Below are 16921 nucleotides of genomic sequence, written 5' to 3' on the forward strand. Positions count from 1 at the left end.
ACCATGTGCCTTCCCCCACAGAGCCATCTTGGCTCTCTTGTAGGTCAAAAGTAAGATGGCAGGTGTTAAAATAAATGAAGACTACAGATGTCTGAAGAGCAGAGGCTGTTGCTCAGGACCTCCCCTCAGTGGAGCAGGCCCTTGCTTGCACTTAACAGAGGAGGAGGCTTTTTAGTGGGGAGGGGGAATTACTTGGAGCCTGTGGTTAGGGAGGTTGGATCAGAGAGGGGAGTGTATTTGGCTTTCTGGTTGGTCCTAAGTAGGAAACAGGTTATTGATCAAGTCCTGGTGTTTGGGACTGATTGTTCTAGAGGTTAATATTTAGCCTACCAGGAGTGAGTCCTTAAAGATAGCATCCCGCTTCCTGTAGGCTGCCCAAACAGGCTGCCCTCCTTGGCTGGTTTCTACAGATAAGGGTTGCCTTCCTGTTCAGGTCATTGTGGGGGGGATCAAAGTTCCATTTTATATATGGTCTGTCTGGACCTTGTCCATTTTGTTGATCAAGATCTCACAAGCAACCCAATTTAAAGTTGGGTGAAATGTTTGAATAGATGTGTCAGAAAAAAAATGCAAATCAAAACATAGTAAGAACCTAAATGTTATTAGCAAAGCCAGCCAGTCGAACACCACACACGTGCCCTGCATATACACATCACACACCATCACCAGGTACATGTACATACATACCATGCACATATAAATGCCACACACATGCTCACACTCTCAAAGTTGTGTTCACACCCCCCATAGGTGCACTGCCACAAAGCACCTATGCACCTATACATCATGTACATGCGTCATGCATACACACAGTACACACAATAAAAAAAGACCCAGGAGTTTCTATGTCTATAATTGTTTTGTTTTGAAACAGGTTCTAAACTAGCCCGGGCTGGCTTCCGACTCTGTATATAACCAAGGTGACTTTGAACTTCTGATTCTCCTGCTTCTGTTACAGGCATGTGACATTACAACCAGCTAGAATTTTTCTTTTTCTTTTCTTTTTGACATACATACGATCTGCTATTTTATAGCTCAGGCTGGCCTAGGATTCTTAGTAATCCATCTACCTCCGTGTCTTGAGTAATGAGATGTGCACCCCTAATGCCAACTTATCCCAAGAGTTCTACTCAAGAGCAATAAAACAAAACATCTACTCAAAGACTCAGACTCAAAGACTTATACCAATTATTATTTATACTAACAAAAAAATCTACTTGCTTCTGAGCTAGCCGACGGGCATGCAAGCACACTGCGGTGTGTTCCTGTGATGAAATGCTAGAAGTTTAAAATGACCCTAGAACAAACCGTGCCCATTGGGTTCCAAGAGCCTATTACTGCAGCCCAAAGCTTGCTTGTTGGAACTTGTGAAGCTGGAGACAGGCTGGAAGGCTCCTTCGGCTCCAGCTGCAGGCCAGCGCTCCGTCCTGGCCCTCGGAGCAGACCCTCCGCAGCGGTGGCTTTGAGTAGTGTCACAGTGGACATCTTCCTCCCATCTACAGCCCCTGGCCCCTTGGAGTCCAGGTTATTGGCCTTCTTCTCTCTGGAGGCTGGGAGGCTGCCTGGGATCTGGCCTCCTCCTTGGTCATCTTCTGGTCTGGAGTACTGAGTGATTTCCACAGCTTGACTCAGGGTTCCTCTATGCCAATTATAGTGCTTTTGATTGTAAACAGCTGGAAGCTGGCTTCTCTGGTGACTCATGTTGCATCTTAACTGTGGGAAGGCACCTAGGCATCAAGAGGAGCTTGGCCAGGTTTTAGCTGCTGTGTGTGTGTGTCCCCCGAAGTCCCCAGGGTATAGAGCCTTTGTGAACTGGGGTCTTGTGAGTGGATTTTGAGTCATCTGATGTGTCCCTGCTGGTGACTGTGGTGACAAGCGGGTGACTGTGGCAACACTGGTCCTTTCTTCACCTTGGCCTTTTGTTCCCTGGCTGATGAGGTAAGTGGTTTTGCCTCACTGTATGCTCTGGTCATGATGTTCCACCACACTGCAGACTGCGAAGCAGAGGACACAAGGCATGAACTAAAACCTGTAAAATCTTGAACCAAAGTGAACCCTTTTTAATGACCTCAGACATTTTGTAACTTTAACCAAAAGCTCACTATCACATGACTTTTTGTTTTTAGATAGGATCTTGCTAGGTAGTCAAGGCTGGCCTGGAACTCAGTCCTCCCACCTCAACCTGCTAAGTGCACAGCTCTGCACCACCAAGCCTGCTCTTCCATTCTCCGTCTCCTTTCCATGTGGCTCCATCCTCAGAGCAGACAGTTTGCAAACTAGCTTCAGGAGCTGTTGCTGGCTCTGCATGGTCCATCACCCCATCCATGAAGACAGAAAGCTACTTCCCATCCATAAAACAAAATGCTGCTCTCATCCAGGGACTTTGTCAGTCGCTTATCTGCTTGTTGGAAAATGCCACAGGTGGTGTGGGTCATATAGCCAGGAAAGAAGGACTCTAGGATCTCGCTAAGGCTAATGAGATGTCTCTACCTGGATTTCATGAGTACTGTCTTGTGGGCTCCCAGGGAAGCCATGGTGGGATTGTAAGTACCATATGCAGAATTGTAACCTGCAGGTCTCCAGGTTATCTAGGATCACAGACCACAGGGTTGAAAGGCCCCCACTGGCATATCAGTCTTAGATAGCACAAGCCTATGCCACATCTTCCTTAGGGGTTTCCTGCAGCCCGTGTGGAAGGGGCTCCCAGCCTAGCATTTCCTCCAGATGCCCCAGTCCTGCGGTGTCAGCATGTGGACTGTTCTAATTCACAAGAGTTAAAAATTCAAAGATTTCCAACTGCCCAGCCCAGTACAGAAGCATCTTCCTTGTGAGGGATTCCTACTGGAGCTGGAGATTGTGATTTTTTTTCTCAGTTTCATAATAATCCAAACAAAAGAGAGAGAATTGAGAGCCAGGGGAGATATGAGGGGGCCGGCCTGAAATCTAATTTCCGTTCTTATGCCTTTCTATGACTAGAGGGTACGCTGGCAGGCCTGGTCAGCCTTACATGCCTTGGAACCCAGGCGAGGATGAAGCCAGCTTCACTTGAAAATTCTGAACTTTGTCATCTTGATGTGGAATGTCCCTCAAAGCCCATGTTAAAGGTTTGATAAGATAGCCTTTATTGGGAGATGGAATTTTTAAAGGTTGGGACTTGGGGCCAAGATATGTGACTCATTTGCTTAGTGTACCTAGCTCTGGGCTCAATCTCCAGCCCGAAGTAACTAGATGTGGTGGCGTACACTCCAGGGAAGGGGTGATAGAGGGTCAGAAATTCAGGGCGATCTTCAACTACATAGTGAACTTGAGTGGAGCATGGATACAGGAAACTCTCTCTCAAATAAAATATATAGGGCCTAGTAGGAGGAAGTTAGGTCATTGAGGGCATCTCTTTGGGGTGATAGAGCTGGGACTCTGTCTACTTCTAGGCACAAAAAGCAAACAGTTTACCACCTCATACCACCAGAATGTGCTGTGTCTACAGGCTCAAAGTAACAAGGATGAGTGAGTAGGAACTGAAGCTGACTCAAACTTGACTATCTCGGGAATTCTGTCACAGTAATAGAGAGGTGCTGTCTGACTCAGGACCAGTGGTGCTAGACAGCACAGTGCTAAACACCTCTGTTAGTCACCACTGGGGTTTTCAGAAGCCTTAAGAAGGGCAGTGGGCTGTCTTCCAGGAAGGAGGGACTGTAGAGACTTTAGCTGGCTTTCAGACCTCTCTGAAGAAGGATAACTGTAACACAAAACTGCCAGCACTAAGAGGCTGAGGCAGGAGGAGTGTGTGTGTGTGTGTGTGTTAGACATTGGCTATCTTTCTCAATTGCTCCCCACCCACTTACAATTTTTTTAAATAAAGTTTCACTATGTAACCTTAGCTGATCTGGAATTCACTATGTAGACCAAGCTGGCCTTGAACACAGAGCGTCACCTCTCTCTGCCTCCTCCTGAGTGCTGGGATTAAAGGTGTATGCTGCATGCACAACTTCCACATGCATGCAGGTGCCCACAAAGGCTAAATAGGACATGGGGAAAGGAGGAATTGGAGAGGTAGTTCAGTGGTTAAGAGCGTTTGCAGCTCTAGCAGCGCCTGTGTTCAGCTCATAGCACCTGAGTCTGTGAATCCAGTCCTGGGGATCCAGTGTCCTCTCTGGCCTCCATGGCCCCAGGCTTACAGGTGGTGCACATTATCCATGCAGGCAAACCACTTTGACACCTAAGATAAGTCTAAAAGGATACACCTGCAACCTCAAAGGTCAGAGTCATCCTTGGCTGGAGGCCAGCTTGGGACCCCTAGCTCAAAAACAACAAAACCCAAGCAGTCATGTGACCTTATGTACCAAAGCCGTGCCACTTGGTTTCTAATGTTTGTGACAGTCGAAATCAAATGCTAACGGTCAGTTTTGTTCCTAAAGGTTGTGTCACGCACCTGTCTTTCTGTTCTCATCAAGTTTTAGGGGCAGCTTGCCAATTTCTGCAGTGTCTTGCTAGGAACATTGGTTACAGCTATTGTGTTTTAGCACTGACAGCATAAAAGAGAAATGTTATGTTTCACTGCTGCTCGGTTAATAATACCTTTAACTTCGAGCGTACTAGAAATGAGCCAGGTGCGATGGTGTGTGCCTGAAGTCCCAGCTGCTTGGGAAGCACACGTGTTTGACGCCAACCTAGGTGACCTAGTGAGCCGTCTGGAGGATGGAGAAAAAAAAGAGGAAAAGAGAAGAAGGAAAGGGAGGACGGGAGAGGAGATGAGAGGGAAGGAGGAGGAGAGAGAACCACATGCTCTGCATACTGTCCTGTGGTTGCAGGGCTTTCTCATCACATGGTTTCCACTTGCTGTGGAATAGCCATACTATGTCTGCTTCTAGCTGAAGGCCAGGGAGGCAGTTTCCAGTTTGCTGGGGCAGGTCTCTTCAGCAGCCGCTGCTCCAGAATCAGTACAGTGGTTGAGGGCGGAAGCGGGGTGGGGGGTGGGGGGGGAGCTATGTGGAGCCAGTGGTGAGATACCCTGCTATCGGATGGGCTGTAGCAGCTAGGAGCCAAGGTCAGGGCCACCAAGCAGGAAGTGACCGTGGTAGGTGAAAGCTTTGAGAGAGGACTCTCTTCCCCCAAGTGTTAGAGCTCGTCTGTAACAGATACTCCCAGCGGGCCTAGCGAACACAGAAGTGGATGCTCACAGTCAGCTATTGGATGGATCACAGGGCCCCCAATGGAGGAGCTAGAGAAAGTATCCAAGGAGCTAAAGGGATCTGCAATCCTATAGGTGGAACAACATTATCAACCAGTACCCCGGAGCTCTTGACTCTAGCTGCATATGTATCAAAAGATGGCCTAGTCGGCCATCACTGGAAAGAGAGGCCCATTGGACTTGCAAACTTTATATGCCCCAGTACAGGGGGACGCCAGGGCCAAAAAGTGGGGGTTGGTGGGTGGGAGGATATGGGGGACTTTTGGGATAGCATTGGAAATGTAAATGAGGAAAATACCTAATTTAAAAAAAAAACAGATACCCCCAGACAATCTTTGATAAAATAACTCTCATGCTTTATCCCTCGAGGACAGGGTCTTATATACATTCTGGGGAGGGTTGAGGTCTAAAAACCGATGCTTTCTATTGTCTTGGTCTGAGATGTTAGGGATGCCTCATCTGCATGTGGAGGGGCTTCGGGCACTGCCCTTGATTGATAGTCAGGTCTTTGTCATGGGGTGCCCTGGTCATGTGTACCAGGACAGGTACCTAACCATCCTCACGTATGAGGGTACCAGGGTTTCTGAATCCACTCGACCTTACCAAGTTTCCTGGCGTGGGCCACTGCCCCCACCCCTATATCCATAAACTTCCTCATTCCTCTCTAGAACCTCTCAACCATTTCCCATTAACCCTGAAGTGCCTGTCCCTCCCGGCCTCCCAGGCCCTCTGTGGTGCCTGTCCCTCCCGGCCTCCCAGGCCCTCTGTGGTGCCTGTCTCTCCCGGCCTCCCAGGCCCTCTGTGGTGCCTGTCCCTCCCGGCCTCCCAGGCCCTCTGTGGTGCCTGTCTCTCCCGGCCTCCCAGGGCCTCTGTGGTGCCTGTCTCTCCCGGCCTCCCGGGCCCTCTGTGGTGCCTGTCTCTCCCGGCCTCCCAGGGCCCTCTGTGGTGCCTGTCTCTCCCGGCCTCCCAGGGCCTCTGTGGTGCCTGTCTCTCCCGGCCTCCCAGGGCCTCTGTGGTGCCTGTCTCTCCCGGCCTCCCAGGGCCTCTGTGGTGCCTGTCTCTCCCGGCCTCCCAGGGCCCTCTGTGGTGCCTGTCTCTCCCGGCCTCCCGGGCCCTCTGTGGTGCCTGTCTCTCCCGGCCTCCCGGGCCCTCTGTGGTGCCTGTCTCTCCCGGCCTCCCGGGCCCTCTGTGGTGCCTGTCTCTCCCGGCCTCCCGGGCCCTCTGTGGTGCCTGTCGCTCCCGGCCTCCCGGGCCCTCTGTGGTGCCTGTCGCTCCCGGCCTCCCGGGCCCTCTGTGGTGCCTGTCTCTCCCGGCCTCCCGGGCCCTCTGTGGTGCCTGTCTCTCCCGGCCTCCCAGGGCCTCTGTGGTGCCTGTCGCTCCCGGCCTCCCAGGGCCCTCTGTGGTGCCTGTCTCTCCCGGCCTCCCAGGGCCTCTGTGGTGCCTGTCTCTCCCGGCCTCCCAGGGCCCTCTGTGGTGCCTGTCGCTCCCGGCCTCCCAGGGCCTCTGTGTAGCTCTCGGAGTCAAGAATATCCCGACCTCAGGACCTCTGCATTTGGTCCTCTCACCAAAGGTCTTTTTCTTCATCTCTTCCCATTGCCCTCTGTTCTTCTGACCCTCACTGCCATTAGAGCTCCTTGGCTTCTCTGCACTGGGCACTGTGCCGTGCTCTCTGCGAATCGAATTTCCCTTGCTGGAAGGTGTATACAATTTCAGTTGTCACAGCTGGCACGGGGGTGGCTGCTGACACCTAGTGGATGAATGCCAGGAACACCGGTCACCCTTCTGTTCTTTGTACTCCACATATGGAATAAGGCTTGTGTGTGTGTGTGTGTGTGTGTGTGTGTGTGTGTGTGTGTGTAAGTGGCTTGTATGTCTGTGGGGGCTGATAGGTCAGAGGCAACAGCAGCGAGAAACCTAAAGGTGTGTCCAATCCAAAGGCTGTGAGCTCCTGAGAGGTATTTTAGTTTAGCACTCGGGCAGGAAAGCCCTGAGAAGGTAGTGTTAACCTTTCTCTCAGACTTAGTTCCCTTTCGGACCTTTAGACTGATGGTTGGAGCCCCTCCGTTTGGCTTTTTGCAGTGCTATGGTCTGAATGTTGGTACCTCCCACCTCCTACATGTATGTGGTCAAACCCTGCCCCACAATGTGATGGTATTAGGAAATGGAACCTGTGGAAAAGGGATCCTACTCACCCTTTGGGTCATGTGTGAGCACACAGTAGGTGTGTGGAGCCCTGTCCACCAGCTCTTCCTCAAACTTGGATGTCAGCCCCAGAATTACGAGAAATCAACTTTGTTTATAAGCCCCACTCCCCAGTCTGCAGCGTTTGTTACAGCAGCCGGGACAGACAGTACAAGCCTGACTGTTTAAACACCAACTCATCCAGAAGTACCTCATAAGCACCTCCTGACCTAGTCAAGGTGACACATTAAAATAACCCTCACGCCATCCCACAAAACCACAACGCTCTAGTCCAAACACCAGGAGTGTTGAGACAGAAAAGCTCTAGCCTAAGGTTGAGGTAGGATTTATCTCCGTTCACAGGTGTGTCTAGGACAGGTTCCATGAAAAGGCATTTGCTTGCTTGACTTGTTGATTTTTATGATAGTAGGAATCTAACCCAGTGCCTTGAACATGATAAGCAAGGTGGGTCAAGAGCCCCACGATGGAACTGCACCCCAAAACTCTTCACATGTCCTATCTAATAGGTATTGCCATCTTGTCTCCCAGAAAGATTACCCCCAACAAGCTCCTTCTTTACCGTGTCTGAGGGAGCTGGGCATGGTGGCTCATGGCCCTAAACCCAGCTCTTGGGAAGCAGACGTAGGAGGACTGCTGGAAGTTTCAGGCCAGCCAGGGCTACTCAGCTGCATCCTGTCTCACTCAGACAATGTAAAACAAAGTAACAGTGGGTGAGAGAATGTATTTTCTTAGTCTCACTGTGGAATGGCTCATGTCTAGTTGACAGGACCTAGAATCACATTGGAGACAACCCTCATGGCATGCCTGTGAGGGATTGTCTTGACTAGGTTAATTGAGGCAGGAGGAGGACTCACTCACTGTGGGCAGCACCATTCCCTGACGTAGGGTCCAGAACTGAACAGAAAGGACGAAAGTGCCCAGCACCAACATCTATAGCTCAGTGCTTCCTGAGGACAAATGCAATCTGGCCTCAAGCTCCTGTGTGCTGGAGTGTAGTCCCTTCAGACTGTGAGCTAAATAAAACTTCCTCCCAGCTTGCCTTGTGTCTGGTATTTGGTCACAGGAAGGCAAGAAGTAACTAATACTCATTGTGAACTATCTATGCCTTCCTTTTTCTTATCAAAGAGATACATAATCAAGTCTTCAATCAGCCAAAAAACTATGTTGCCCTCTAAGGTAAACTTGTTGCTTTTTTGGAGTCAGGCTGTCGAGTAGGCCAAGGTACCATACATAATTTGCTACTAGCTGAGGCTGGCCTGCCTACCTACACCTCCGGAGAGCTGAGATTACCCGATTCCAGATGTAACCCCATGCTAGACTGGCTCACTTGTTTCCTAATTAGTTTTCTGATAGTTTGCTGACTGTTAACACGATGCCTCTGAGTCATCAGTGATCATTAGAAGTGGCTTTGCTGGCTCCACACGTCGCTAATCTGAGGTGGGTTCACTGGGAGAGGCTGAGGTTAGTATCTGGCCTGAGTTGTCTGTGGGGGTGGAGGGCCAGTGGGAAGGGACATCTTTTCCCTGAAGTGGGATCTCCTCCTAAAGTCTCCTGGATAGGGAGGTCCCCCCTGAGCAGCCTAAGCCTGGCCGCCTTCTAACTTCCCTCTGCACAGCATCACCTTTAGCTTCCGTGCCGAGGGACTTAGTTTCTTCCTCTTGGTCCTGAAGAAGGAGCATCTTTCCGGGCCAGATGTGCCTGGGGGCTGTTGGCTCCATTCTAGTCTCTGAGTAGCCTTCGCTCCATGTCCCCTTAGTCCCAGCCTGAAGGCATCCTGTAGCCCTGTGTTATTTGCTGTGAAATGGCTCCTGCTTGTCTGCCCACCTCTGGGCACCTAGCAGATGTTTTGAGGGTCTGGAAACTCCCTCTAGGTAGCCTGGGGGTCATGGGTACCACCATTTCTCTGCACATGCAGATATTCTCACAAATGCCTGCATTTCCTCTGAAGTACAAAGGGGTGTGGTTGCTGCTGACCAAGCCTGCCCTGCAGCATACTCCTGCTCTTTGTCACCTGGCCCACAGCACTTGCATAACCCAGTGACTCAGGGAACTTCCCATATGCTGAGTTTTTGTAGCCACTGTTCCCATCGATTGTCCCAAAGGCTGGGCCCCTCCCTCACCCACACATGTGGGTGACTAGACTACACCTGCCTGCCTCTCATGAGTTCCTCCCAGGACAGGAGTCTTGTGCTTCCTGCCATCTCGTCCTGTTCCCTGGGGAAGAGAGGCACCAGGTCCCTTTAGCCAAGAGAAGGGAGATGCCTAGTGTTTCAGGGTCATCTCCAGGGCTTGACCCCCACCCCAGCCCATGCTTCCAATGTACACTTGTGGCTCTTCCAAAGGACCAGAGTTCGATTCCCAGCACCCAAGTGGGGGAGCTCACAACTGCTTTTAACTTTTAATATTTAAGAAGTAAAACATTAGAAACCCCAAAACAGGGGTTCTAGTTTTTGGGTTCCATGGACATGTGCATATACACAAAGAAAAATAAAATATTTTTTAAATGGTCTGTTTCTGACTTTCAGAGTCCTATATTTGGTAGACATCTACCTCCCAGTGTCCTACTGCCTAACAGGGTTCCTGCTTCCCACGTTCCTCCTGTCATGGTATCACCTTTTGTTTGCCGAGGCATAAACACTCTTAAATGTACCATTAGCAGCTCTAGCCAGGACTGAAGGACCATGTGGACACAGACATCCTCTTCTGGACATCAGCAGTGCATGTGTGTAGGCATTCGTGCCCCAAAGTGAGAGTTCAGTTTCATCCATCCATCCTTCCATTTACCACCCGTCCATCCAACCATCCCTCATTCATTTTGTAGTTGTTTCCGGTGGGTGCTGCTGGGCATGGGAGCCAGGGCTTTATGGAAGTATCCTACCACCAAGTGACACCCTAGACATTATTATTATTTTTTAATATTGAGAAGTGAAACAGTAAATATTGAGTTTCCTGTGTATCTGTATTCCTGTTGTGAATTCATCAGTGGCCCTGTGTAGTTCTGGCTTCGTGTCCACAGACATCACCTGGGGATCATTGGCAGGGTTAGTCCAGGGTGAGTAGGATCATCCCAGCATGGGAATGTTCTCCAATGTTTTGTTTCCTTTTCTGCTGTCAACCTTATGTTCTGTGATTCTTCATTTATTTTCAGTACCAGGCACATGTATTTTAACTGCTGCATGCGTTGTAAGGGTCCAAAAGACCCCAGACTCAAATAGTATGCAAAGATAAAGAATATTTATTCTACAGAATCAACCAAATCAACCAGCATGCGCGGGGGGTGGGGGGAGGAGATGTCAACCATTCTTTGAAATGGTGACCCCAGATAAAGGCAGGCAGGCCTTCTTATAGGGGGCCAGGGGAACTCTCTAGAAGGATTAGGTAATCTAAAATTCCATTGGTGGGTGCTGGGGGGGGTCATAGGTGATCAGTGGTCTACACCCCTATGTCATGAGCATTCAATTGTATGATGAAATAGGGCTGTCCAGCAAAGGTAGTCCATTCTGAGATGTTTCCCCATTTTTCTGGTTATCGCCAGGCTGTTCTTTGGGAGGGGATTTTATGATCTTGTTCTGGATTTTATGGTCTGTTCCTAGAGCTGGTGTCATATGACCTAGTTTCTGGGACGTATGGTCTATTCATGAAGCTGGTGCCTTACGACCTTTTTTGACATCAGGCCCAGCCCTCAGAGACAAATGGGATCCTTAAATGGGGACAAATGGGGTTTATATGGTCCTTTCAGTCTTGTTTGGTGGCATCATTGTAATGCATTCTTCTGCTTCTCTTGATTAATATTTATTTTAATCTTTGCACATTCTTGTGCATGTGTGCACGTATGTTTACGTGTGTGAGCAGGGCCTATGCATGCCACCGCGTTTATGGGGAGGTCAGAGGACCACCTCAGACATCAGTGTTGGCCTTCCTTCTGGTTTGAGACAGGATCTCTTGCTGCCTGCTGTGTTCACCAGGCTAGCCAGCCTTGGAGCCTCTTTGGACTCTCCTGTCTCTGCCCCCATCTAGCCAGAATGATGAAGTGAAAGAAACTCAATGAAAGACACCTCCCCCAACAAAAAAAAGGTGAAAACCAATAGAAGAAGTCATTTGCTGCCTATCTCTGGCCTCTATACCCATACATGAACACACAAAGGGACAGAGATGGGGAAGGAGGCTTTAGGGTTGCATCAACTATCAACAGAAAGGACAGATCATTTTTGTCCTAGTTTTCCTTCCCAGTTGACAACATCATGAAAAGCACCTTTAGGGGAGAAATGCATTGGTTTGGCTCACAATTCCAGGTATAGACGATCACTGAGGGGAAGTTGAGGCAGGTTAATCACATCATAGTCATAGTAGCAAGAAAATGAATGCCTGGGTGTCTGTATTCAGCTTTCTCCACTCTTTCACAGTTCAGAGACAACCAGTAGGCAGGGCCTTCCCATGTCAATTAACAGGACAATCCCTGACAACAGGCCAACCTGATCTAGATAGCCATTCTTTTAGATTTCCTTCCCATTAGACTGTGTCAGGTTGACAAACCTAACTGCAACAGTTCTTATGAGAGTCAGTCACGAGTTGGGGAGGGGCTCACTGGTCCTGCAGGACCATAAATGGCTGGTGGGGTCAGGGAAACTCATTGTTTAAGTTTCTCACCCACTCGTGACTCCACCCAGCTTCTATAGGTAGTTCCAAAGCACATCACACAAACAACCCTGGTTAAACTAGTCACAAAAGGAAAAGATGTGGGTGAGGACCAAGGATTTGGAGGGAGCGAAGGGAGCAGGTGGGTGTGGGAGAAACAAAGAGTACAGGGGTAAAAGCCATCAGGGTGCATTATATACATGTATTAGAATGTCAAAGAGCAAATTTAATTAATAAAGGAAGAAAATACGTTTTGTAAATCTCCTGTCCCACCCCAAACAACTTATACTGTGCTTGTTTATTTATTTGTTTGCTTTTTTGAGACAGGGTCTGTGGTTGGGTTTCTGATCTTCATGCCTTCCAGTCCCTAGTGCTGGAATGACAGGGGTGGGCCACATGCGGTTTGGGAAATGAATAATGACATGTCTGCCATTGTAATGTCATGCCCTGCCTCCTACCTCTAAGTCCCTGGCTATCACCGATCTCTCTACTATGTCCATAATTTTACCGTTTCCATATGGTAGAGCTGAACTCACAATGTGCTGTCTTTTTGGGCTGGCTTCTGGACTCATTCCTTCTGAGTCTTCTCAGGACTTGGGTCACTCGACTCTTCACACCAACTGACAGCTGTGTGTTGATGTGTATGGCCAGATACTGAGTTCCACTACTGAAGGACACTGACATCCTCCAAATTCGGACAGTTATGGACAAAGCTGATACCAATATGTATATACAGGTTTTTGAAAAGACATAGAGTTTTGTTTTTAGTTTTTTGAGACAGGGTTTCTTTGTGTAACAATCCTGTCTATCCTGGAACTCACATTGTAGACAAGGCTGGCCTCAAACTCACAGAAACCCACCTGTTTCTGCCTCCCCAGTGTTGGGACTAAAGGAATACTCCAACATGCCCAGTTGAGGACATAAATCAGTGATTCTCAACCTGTGGTTCCTGACTCCTTTGCTGGTCAAATGACCTTTCCATAGGGGTCACTTGAGACCACCAGAAAACAGGACATTTATGTCACAATTCATGACAGTAGCAAAATTTCAGTTATGAAATAGCAACAAAAATAATATTATGGTTGAAGGTCCTCACAACATGAAGAACTGTGTTAAACGGTCTCAGCATTAGGAAGGATGAGAACGTTGGCATTTTCTTAAACACTAAGAAGCATATTAATTGACCACATAGTGAGATCACTCACGTTTACTTTTGTAAGAAACTGTTCTGCATCTTCTGGTTAATCAGTCTACTTTTTCCTTTTTGGCATTTTCAGTAGCCATGGTGCTTGTTTGTCTTTCTTTCTTTCTTTCTTTCTTTCTTTCTTTCTTTCTTTCTTTCTTTCTCTCTTTCTTTTTCCTTTTCTTTTTCTTTTTCTTTTTCCTTTTCTGTTTTTTAATTTAACTTACAATTCCCTGCTGGTATTTGACAACCACTTTTCATCTTAATTGCTAGCTGGTGAAATGTCTTATTAGATAATCTGCCTGCATTTTTACTGCTAAGTTTTAAGAGTTCTTTGTCTAGTTCAGATAGCAGTCCTTTATCAGATGTGCCTTTTACAAATATAGCCCCCCCCCCTGTGGTTTTTCTTGTTCTTTTGACACTGTCTACTGCAAAGCAAACTATTTAAGCTCTAGCTTTTAATTATCTCATCCATAGATTATACCATTGATTTTTTTAATTAGGTATTTTCTTCATTTACATTTCAAATGCTATCCCAAAAGTCCCCCAGACCACCCCCATTGATGTTTTATTTAAAAAGTTATTTGTGGGCTGGGTGTGGTGATGTATGCTTTTAATCTCAGCACTCAGGAGACAGAGACAGGCAGATCTCTGAGTCTGTAGATAGAGTCCCAGGCCAAGCAGGGATACATAGTAAGACCTTGTTTCAAAAAGAAAAGAAAAGAAAAGAAAAGAAAAGAAAAGAAAAGAAAAGAAAAGAAAAGAAAAGAAAAGAGAAAAGAAGAAAGAAAGGAAAGGAAAGGAAAGGAAAGAGAAAAGAAAAGAAGAGAAAAGAAGAGAAAAGAAGAGAAAAGAAAAGAAAAGAAAAGAAAAGAAAAGAAAAGAAAAAGAAAAGAAAAGGCAAGGCAAGGTAGATGTGGACAAAAGCTGGCTGAGTGAGAAATTAAAGATATTTGCTTTATCAGGTAAAGGTATTTGCTTCCCAAGTCTGAAGACTTTAGTCCGAGCCTCAGAATCTACATGGTAGAAGGAGAGAACCAACTTCCCCAAACTGTCCCCTGACTTCTACCCATGTGCTGAGATCTGTGCCCTTCTCCTCTACAAAGTAAATAAATGTTTAAAAAGAAATGATAATTTCTGAGATTTGTTCATCTCAACTGGGCAGGGTTGTTCATATCTGTAATTTCCATAAGCAGGAGATTGAGGCAGGAGGATCACTGAATTCCAGGTCACCCTAGGCTACAGAGAAAGACTATACCTCAAACCAAACCAAACCAAACCAAACCAAACCAAACCAAACCAAACCAAACCAAACCAACAAAGAAACAAAGGATTTGTATCTCTCTCTGCTTACACTGCCAAGAACTTCTGGCACCCTCAGAAGAGTGTTCATAGTTCAAGTTCCTGGTCTGGGAAGTCTGAAATCCTGGCCATATTTGAGTCTGATGTTTGCTATTTCTTTAAAGCTGGGTTTGGCCTTTTATCATGAGATATAATTTGTTGTTAAAATTCAGTCATGAAAGTAGGTGAAAGGGACTCCAGTAATGAGTCCTTTAAGGATGTGAAGGGTTGGGGAGGGGAGGCCTTCAGCATTTCTGGAGTTAGCAGCTGTCTTTCCCATGCCCTCAGGGCTATAAGGTCTTTGTCCAGTCCCTATCCTGTCTGGCCCGTGTCTCTCCTCATGTCCCCTTTCGTGTGGTCTGGGGTTTGAACTCAGGTCTCTCACACTGCGGAGCCCTCTTCCCAGCTTCTCACTTGTACTTTTCAGTTCTCCCCCTCAGGCAAGTTGCCTTCTCCCAGTCAGACGGGTCCCCCTCCGATGGGGTGGACTCAGGCAAGTTGCCTTCTTCCAGTCAGACGGGTCACTCTGAAGAAGGCCCTGTGAGGTAAGGCCTCTGGAAGAACACAGCCTTCCTTCTCATAATGGCTCCTTCTCCTCCCTGTTCAGTGCCTGGAGTTTTTCCTCTAGTAGGTGATTCACAGAAGTGGAGCAGTCCGTCTGTAACCCCCTGACCCCAACCAACCCCAGGGCTTTCAACTGCCGGCATCCACTCTGACATACAGTCTGTCCATTACAGATCAGTGGATTTCCTACCCAGTACCATGGTGTTGGTGAAAATTGGTCCTGGCAGGCTTCTTCTTTGGATGGCATAGTTCTCTGAGCTGGTTTCTTTCTATAGCTCAGATGCCACTAGTGACAACGAGGAGTTGAGAATGGGGGTCCAAGTGCCTGTGTTGAGCCTGGGACAGGGTAGAACCTGGCATGGCTCCCAGTGAGTGGAAGGGCTGTAAGAGAAAGGCCTTTTACAGAAGATTTAGGCACAGCTTTTTACGACGAAGCCCCCCCCCCCCAAGCTCCCTCCCCGCAGCCATCCTTAATGAGGGAAACAGCTATTGCTTGTCCAAACTCTGTTATTCATGGTGGATGTGAATGCAAATGTCTTAGGGTGACTCAGGAACTAAATACCTTTTGCAGGAAGGGATGCCCAAGAAGGGAAGCTCATTGGCTAAACACTCGGAGCCTATCTAGATACTTCATTAGCATGGAGAACTTTAGGTTTTCATGCTATGTGACCAGTTGTTGTGGTCCTCTTAGTGGGGTATCATGGTCACGTGCTTCAGGACAGGTAGAGTCTGGGCAGGAACTGATCCTAATGCCTACAATGCACAATTATGAGATTTACCAGGAGTTTTGAACCCGCTTTAACCTTACCAGTTCTTCTGTCTCATGGCATGGTCCACCTGCCCCCTCCCCTTCAAGAAGCATGACAGCATCAGGCAGACATAATTCTGGAGATGGAGCCAAGAGTTTTACATCTTGATCCACAGGCAGCAGAAGGAGAGACTGTCAGCTGTACATAGCTTGTACATAGGAGACCTCAAAGCCCTGCCTCCACAGGACACACTTCCTCCAATAAGGCCACACCTCCTAATAGTGCTACTTACAATGGGTCAAGCATTCAGACACTTGAGTCTATGGGGGCCATATCTATTCAAACCATCACATACCTCATTTACTACTAGGATGTAAAACTGTCCTATCTTACTGTGGTCTTTTTAGACATATTCTAGTATATAGAAATATTTGGTTGACTATATATTTGTGTTATGGTATAATTTTTGATACAAGTGGTTGCATTCAGTAAGTACCCTAGAGTTTTTTTCTTTCTTTGTTTCTTTCTTTGTTTGTTTCTTTCTTTCCTTCCTTCCTTCCTTCCTTCCTTCCTTCCTTCCTTCCTTCCTTTTGTAGGAGTAGGGGCTCATGTGTCCTAGGCTGGCTTTGAATTCTCTATGTAGTTAAAATGAACTTGAACTTCTGACATTTCCCCTTTCTGACTCATATATCTTCTATTCTTTGTCATGGCCACAGAACACTCTGTACCTAATAACTTCTTAAAGGTCCACCTCCTAATCCAGTTACAATGGCTACTAAACTTAAATGTGAGTTTGGAGGGCATAAACAATTATAGCCATAGAACTTTCATCTGCAGACCTCTCCTCTCTCTACCTCTTCTCCCCCAATTTTGAGAAAGTATCTCTTGCAGACTGACCTCAAAGTTACCATGGCAACTGAGAATGATCTTGAATTCGGGATCCTCCTACTTCCTTTCTCCAAAGTGCATTGCAGATGTGGGCCACCACACCCAACTTATGAAACTTTATTACAGGTATGGCACATAGGGCTGTGGGTATAACTCAGAGGTAGAACATCT

This window comes from Mus musculus, chromosome 13 (genome assembly GCF_000001635.26).
Source record: "Mus musculus strain C57BL/6J chromosome 13, GRCm38.p6 C57BL/6J".
NCBI lineage: Eukaryota > Metazoa > Chordata > Mammalia > Rodentia > Muridae > Mus > Mus musculus.